Here is an 8,040-nt window from a genome sequence, read left to right as displayed (position 1 = left end):
ATTTTATTTTAAAATATAACATTTTTTAAGACTATTGTTGGTTTTAATCTAGTTTAAACCAAACCAGCCAATCAGAATTTTTGCATCCAAGTATGTGATTGGTTGGTTTTGTGGCACACTTATAACGGTGTACAGAGAGTTGAGTGTGCATGAAGCACAGATGTTGTGAGCGCGAACGACACACTGAGAGCAGGTCCGCAGCTGTCTGTCAGCACACAGAGCAGAGATCTGAGGAAGAGCAAATGCGAACAAATGAGCGAGAGGGGCTGTAATTATGTGTGCATATGAATAATAGCAAACACTGAAATATATGTCTTGCACATAAGAATGAATTTTGTTCGCTCAAATTAAAATTCTCTTCACTCAAAATAATTTTCTCATCAAAATGCAAAAATTGTGCTCGCATTTTTTTTTAACATGCGCTCAGAATAGAGGCACAAAAATAACACCATAGACTTCAAAGCATTTAACACTAAAACTGCCAAGAGGGTCTTATATTGCATGTTTTCTCTCATTTTAAAAGATGAAAATTAATGTAATTATTTTACAAATGAAAAAATGTTATTAAAGGTAACAAATCACATTCTAACTCCAGTACAAACAGATTGTTTGCTGAAGTGGACAAAGTTTGCCAACTTTAATACTCTCCTTGACTTGTACTACTGGAGTATCATTTTTAATACATTCACATGTATCCCACTGACACACGTGACACAAAGTATTTGCTGTCTCATAACTTCAGCTGTGTTGCTTGATGTTGGAGAGATACACTGGAGGCCTATGCACACTGTTTATGGGGCAGTCTGGTTAAGACAGTGTTATTCTGTGATATGTAAGTTTTGTATTGTAGAGTTGTTGAACTGTGTGTTTTTATTTAATTATCATATCAAATTAGATGTTATCAGCCTACAAATGGGAGATTTGAAATGCTTTGTTCTTCATGAATAAGGAAAAAACAAACAAATACAAAAAAAACAAAGACAAAATTGTTTTAACTTTTTAAAAACTTGATTTATTTATTAGACTTTTGATGTTACAAAGCTGACTATAACACAAAGATGTATGTTGAAGGACTTGACTTCAGGTTGATTATCTAGCCTTGGCCAAACCCACCGTTTTCTGGCCTCTGTTGAAGATGGAATAGTACTGTCCGAGGAAGACATTGCCCAGGATCCACAGGTTGCTACCTTGACCACTGAAGCCAGTGAGGCAGCCATAGCTCTGGGACTAAGGAGGAGATGTAACAGAAAAAAAATAAATACAATTTAGGGAATATGTAGAGAAGTTATAAAACATACAGTGGGGCAAAAATTTAGTATTTAAACTTCCACCGATTGTGCAAGTTCCCCCACCTAAAATGATGACAGAGGTCAGTAATTTGCACCAGAGGTACACTTCAACTGTGAGAGACAGAATGTGAAAAAAAAATCCATGAATTCACATGGTAGGATTTGTAAAGAATTTATTCGTAAATCAGGGTGGAAAATAAGTATTTGGTCAATAACAAAAATACAACTCAATACTTTGTAACATAACCTTTGTTGGCAATAACAGAGGTCAAACGTTTACTATAGGTCTTTACCAGGTTTGCACACACAGTAGCTGGTATTTTGGCCCATTCCTCCATGCAGATCTTCTCGAGAGCAGTGATGCTTTGGGGCTGTCGCCGAGCAACACGGACTTTCAACTCCCGCCACAGATTTTCTATGGGGTTGAGGTCTGGAGACTGGCTAGGCCACTCCAGGACTTTCAAATGCTTCTTACGGAGCCACTCCTTTGTTGCCCAGGCGGTGTGTTTTGGATCATTGTCATGTTGGAAGACCCAGCCTCGTTTCATCTTCAAAGTTCTCACTGATGGAAGGAGGTTTTGGCTCAAAATCTCACGATACATGGCCCCATTCATTCTGTCCTTAACACGGATCAGTCGTCCTGTCCCCTTGGCAGAAAAACAGCCCCATAGCATGATGTTTCCACCCCCATGCTTCACAGTAGGTATGGTGTTCTTGGGATGCAACTCAGTATTCTTCTTCCTCCAAACACGACGAGTTGAGTTTATACCAAAAAGTTCTACTTTGGTTTCATCTGACCACATGACATTCTCCCAATCCTCTGCTGTATCATCCATGTGCTCTCTGGCAAACTTCAGACGGGCCTGGACATGCACTGGCTTCAGCAGCGGAACACGTCTGGCACTGCGGGATTTGATTCCCTGCCGTTGTAGTGTGTTACTGATGGTGACCTTTGTTACTTTGGTCCCAGCTCTCTGCAGGTCATTCACCAGCTCACCGTTCTCATGATCATTTTGACCCCACGGGATGAGATCTTGCGTGGAGCCCCAGATCGAGGGAGATTATCAGTGGTCTTGTATGTCTTCCATTTTCTGATGATTGCTCCCACAGTTGATTTTTTCACACCAAGCTGCTTGCCTATTGTAGATTCACTCTTCCCAGTCTGGTGCAGGTCTACAATACTTTTCCTGGTGTCCTTCGAAAGCTCTTTGGTCTTGGCCATGGCGGAGTTTGGAGTCTGACTGTTTGAGGCTGTGGACAGGTGTCTTTTATACAGATGATGAGTTCAAACAGGTGCCATTCATACAGGTAACGAGTGGGGGACAGAAAAGCTTCTTACAGAAGACGTTACAGGTCTGTGAGAGCCAGAGATTTTCCTTGTTTGAGGTGACCAAATACTTATATTCCACTCTGATTTACGAATAAATTCTTTACAAATCCTACCATGTGAATTCATGGATTTTTTTTTCACATTCTGTCTCTCACAGTTGAAGTGTACCTCTGGTGCAAATTACTGACCTCTGTCATCATTTTAAGTGGGGGAACTTGCACAATCGGTGGCTGACTAAATACTTTTTTGCCCCACTGTAAATAAGGAAAGGAATTCTTATCTGACTGATGTAGGCAGAGGCTGGGAGAGTGAACTGCTGTCCATTGATGTTAAAGGTCACATCAGGCATTTGGTCAATGTTGTTGCAGCTGACCATGTACTGATGGAAAAGGAAAGTTAAAATAAGCTGCCTGTAAAATATGTAAATTTTGAAGAGTATCAGTTTCACCAGACCAAGTGGTACTTCACTCAACATATTTCTCCATATTTTTTGTTTTTTAGCACTGACCTCTCCATTCTGACTTCTTGCTCCCAGCCAAGCATTGATGTTGTCAATGTCACTTTAAGGTCCAACAATCAGAGAGGTTCCAGTGTCCACAATAGCCTCACAACCACCATTACAAGCCACAGCCTGACCATTACCAGAAACACTGTAATGGACAACACAGTATGCATTAGGAAAGAAACTTCTTTGGCAATATAGCTCTATCATGATTCTGAAACAAATATAGGGCTGTAACTTTTGGTTTTACCTGTCAACTGTGATCTAACAGTACAGTTCTTTGGAGAGAGGAATCCAGGTGGAATTGAGTACAAATTAATATATGAGGCATCTATAGATAATTTCCAGAGTCAGGTAGAATCCCGCATAATACTTATGAGCTCAGATACAGGGAGAAGAGGTTCTGGTCAGTCAAGCCTGCATTCATGTTATCAAACACAGGTGACGCACCAGAGGCAGACTTGGGTAGGCCAGACCAAGGATACCATCAGCCTGCATGTACTGCATGAAAGGGGCCTCAGTTTGGCTCAAACTAAAGATCTGATTTGTCACAGTCAGACCAGCAACCTGCCAACCAAAGATGAAGCCAGTACAGTTTGAAACCAATGGTGATGGTTTTTTGAAAAGTTCTTTTTCATACCATTCTATTGATCTCCATTTAAAACCAAAACCACTCCAAATGTTATTTAAAGAATCACATGTGAAAAACCCCTTCATTTGTGTTTTATATGTTCAGATTTCACATTCATAAATACTTTTTGAGGCAATCGCAGTTTTTACTGTGAAAGCACTGTAATACCTTTACAATTACTATTAAACAAGTGAAAGTTCTTTTCCCTGGTTTATAAAAATATTTTGGAGCAATACTTTCAGGCTAACATAGTTTTTATTTTGTAGGGATTATCATGGCGTTTTTTCATCTTTACATTTACTGTTAAACAGACTGATGTTTTGGGGTTGTTTTTGCTTGTTTTAAAATTCTCACCGTCACAGTGTCATATCCCAAGAAGCCAGTCATGCTGCCAGTGCCATACGTCATACTGAGAGGTCTGCCATACTGTCTGTGTGTGCTGCTCCTACCAGGGTCAAAAAGAAAACACAGTTTATGGCAAAATGCTGTACCTCAGTTCTATTACCTAACTACCAAATCCTAAATATAAAAACCATCCATCCATAATCTGAGTTCTGATAACGGGGGCAGCAGTTTGAGCAGAGAAGCACAGACTCTCCCCACTCTGGCTACCTCTTCAACTCCAAGCCAGCCAAGAATTATAATCTCTCCAGCAGCTCCTGGGTCTTAACCAGAGTCTCCTCTTTGTAGAAGATACTTGAAACAGTTCACCTACATTGTGTGTCTATTAGAAATGTCTCAATCTTGCACACCAGATCAGGCTCCTTCCCCACCAGAGAAATAACATGTACCACTAGTTAGTTTATTGGAAGTGCCAGTCATCGTCACCGAACCCCTACGGCCCTAACCTGGGCCAGACTCCAGGGTGGGACCTTGGTAACTCAGTCTTGGGAACTGTAAACTGGACCCTTGACCCTTATATTTTTTTTTTTTTTGTCATTATAAAGGTTTTCAGAATCACTCTCTGACTTTGTGTGGAAATGCATTATGTAATCATAGATTTACATACTGCAGGCTGCACTGTTGCAGTAGATGGAGGGAACCCACAGGTTAGATGAGCCAGGGTCAAAGATGACTTTAAAGGACTGAGGTGGAGTTCCAATTGAGATGACTCCATAGTAAGACAACTGGAGAAGAAGAGGAGACATGAAGGTATACTCTCAAGACGTTTGTCATGTTCTCTGTATGTTGATATGCATGTTCAACGTTTAGATGATGTTACTCACACAAGCATCATTGGTCATGGATTCAGGGCCCACAGCAAAGCTCCTATCAAACTTGGCCATGGCATTGTATGGGTATTTTTGCCTATACTCCTCCCATAGACCCTGTTCCTCCAAGACCACCCTGGCCCTCTTACCCTTTTCCAGAGGGATCCTAGGAGTCATCAAAGGGAGCAAATTACATTTTGCCCATTAGGATACATTTAGAAAACTTTATTGAGCTGTGAACAGATGTTTTTTCATACCAACACCCTCTTAGAACTGCATATATAAATATTTTATACTATACGTATCTTATATTGCATATGATAGATGGCCATGTCGATCTATTACTATTTTTATTTCAAATAGTAAAAGTAAAAAATAAATAAAAAGAAGAATGAAATGAATGAAATATAGTTTGGCTGACTTACTGAACGAGGCAATCAGACAGTGCCACCATGGCAAACACAGCAAAGGCCCACTTTATTGTTTCAACTCTACCGTCTACTGCAATAGAAGATAATGTATATAAGAACAACAGAACACTTTACTCCTGTAGTCAAATATTAGGTGTACAACCCTGTTAATGGACGTGTATGTAGACTCTAAAGCATGATTGCACAGAGATGCACTCTGCATAACCCTAACCCATATTTTTCACATTAGGCTAAATCCTAAAACTTTCTATTGAAATGTAAAGAGGTGTTTTTTCATATCAGCAACCTCTTAAAAGTTTTACTATTTATGCTTCTTTTATTTTAGCGGACCTGACAGTGTGTCATATATGTCTGTAACTGTTTAAGAGAAGGCTGTAGGAAAATCGGAAAAACAAGTAAAAAGTAACAAAGACAGTAAATGGATGATTTATAGTCTGACTTACTGAACGAGGCACTTGGAGAGTGATACCATGGCAAACACAGCAAAGGCCCACTTCATTGTTTTGACTCTGCCCTCAACTGCAGTAGAAAACGATGCATATCAGACCAGAAAACTTTACTAAAATAGTAAATGTACAACTTTGTGGAAGGACCTATCTGTAGACTCTAAAGCATGAGTGGCATATATTTTCATACAGGTAGAATGATATTTTTATGTAATCCAATAAAATAATTAAAAAATAAATAAATCTCATAATATATAGCGCTTTTATTTACTACATTTATTTAAAAAGTGAAACAAAGTCTACATATGTATGTGTGCACCAAGTCTCACCAAGTCTCTGTGAAAGCGATAGCCAATCCTTTTTTTTAAAGGTCATCATCATTGTTCTGAAGTCCATAGGAATAGGACTCCCCAGGAACCTACGCCAGGATCCTGTTTGTGGACTTCAGCTCTGCCTTCAACACCATCCTTCCAGACCATCTCCGAGACAAGCTTTCCCAGATGAATGTGCCTGATCCCATCTGCCGGTGGATCACTGACTTCCTGACGGACAGGAAGCAGCATGTGAGGCTGGGAAAGAATGTCTCGGACTCCCGGACCATCAGCACCGGCTCCCCTCAGGGCTGTGTTCTTTCTCCTCTGCTCTTCTCCCTGTACACCAACTGCTGCACCTCCACCCACCAGTCTGTCAAGCTAATCAAGTTTGCAGATGACACCACCGTTATTGGGCTCATCTCTGACGGGGATGAGTCTGCCTACAGGAGGGAGGTTGAACGTCTGGTGTCCTGGTGCAGCCACAACAACCTGGTGCTGAATGCCCAGAAGACAGTGGAGATTATTGTGGACTTCAGGAAGCACACAGCCCCACTCCCCCCCATCATCCTGACTGACACCCCCATCACCTCTGTGGACTCATTCCGCTTCCTGGGTACCACCATCACCCAGGACCTGAAGTGGGAGCCCACCATCACCTCCGTCATCAAGAAAGCCCAGCAGAGGATGTACTTCCTGAGGCAGCTGAAGAAATTCAACCTGCCAACACGGACGATGATGCAGTTCTACACTGCAATCATCGAGTCCATCCTCACCTCCTCCATCACCGTGTGGTACGCTGGAGCCACTATCAGGGACAAACAGAGACTGCAGCGTGTTGTGCGCTCTGCTGAGAAGGTGATTGGCTGCAGACTCCCATCTTTGCAGGACCTGTACACCTCCAGGACATTGCGGCGTGCAGCTCGGATCTCAGCTGACCCTTCTCACCCTGGACACAGTCTGTTTGACCTGCTCCCCTCAGGCAGGAGGCTCCGGTCCATTCGCACCAGAACCTCTCGCCATAAGAACAGTTTCTTCCCCTCTGCTGTTGGACACATGAACAATAACCATATGACTGTTCCCGCCACTAACACATGACCCTACGCTGTGTTACTGCATCATTTCATGTTTGGCACTGATCACCACCTGCACTCATGTATATATCTTTCTACGTAGCACTCTTAATTCTTATTCTCATGTATATATCTCATGTATAGCTCATGCACATATCTTTCTACGTAGCACTTTTAATTCTTATCCCTACTTTTATTTTTTCATGTCTATTTAAGTGCTATTTATGACAGCATGTTTGCACTGAAGCACCGCAGCAATTTCCTAATGTTGTAAACCTGCTCAACATTTGGCAATAAACCCCTTTCTGATTCTGATTCTGATAAAATGGAGCATGATAAAAGGCCAGTGATAAGTAGCTTTGGTTTTTAGGAGCTTTTATTTTGAATATCTAATCCACTTCCTTTAAAACCTGTAAGCCCTCAAAACTTTGAATGACAGTCATATAATGAAGTATTGGCTTGAAGATGTGAGCATGTTTTTTGTGATGAATAATAGCTGTGTTTGAATGGTCCTGATAAACAGAGGGCACACTGACCCTCTTAAACACTCACAGAATCGGCCTTGATGAGTTTTAGCCTGAAAAAGAAAGGGTGGCATAGCCAAAAAGCTATGTTGCTATGGCAACCACAATCAGTGAGAAGAGGGAGAGGTGCGAAAACCCCTCGTCTGCATGAGAGGGAGACACAAAAAGACACAAACATGGATTTCCCTCTCAAACAAAAGGTTATGAAGAGAAAACTACAAATCATAATGAAATATTCTTTCACGTGGCAGCAACTTCCCGAGTACAAAATACTCTTGATCAGAGGGAAGTT

General features: G+C 41.3%; 1 pseudogene; it reads right to left on the bottom strand.

The window, feature by feature from the left end:
* Window positions 1-1,089: 1,089 nt before the first annotated feature.
* LOC146663159 (pepsin A-like) lies at window positions 1,090-5,438 on the bottom strand (annotated as a pseudogene).
* Between the last annotated feature and the right edge of the window lie 2,602 nt (window positions 5,439-8,040).

This window comes from Rhamphochromis longiceps, linkage group LG8 (genome assembly GCF_057381845.1).
Source record: "Rhamphochromis longiceps isolate RC_006_pf linkage group LG8, R_longiceps_female_GT1.1, whole genome shotgun sequence".
Taxonomy (NCBI): Eukaryota; Metazoa; Chordata; class Actinopteri; order Cichliformes; family Cichlidae; genus Rhamphochromis; species Rhamphochromis longiceps.
Note: the sequence above shows the minus strand (reverse complement) of the source record. Positions and strands in the feature narration are given on the sequence as shown.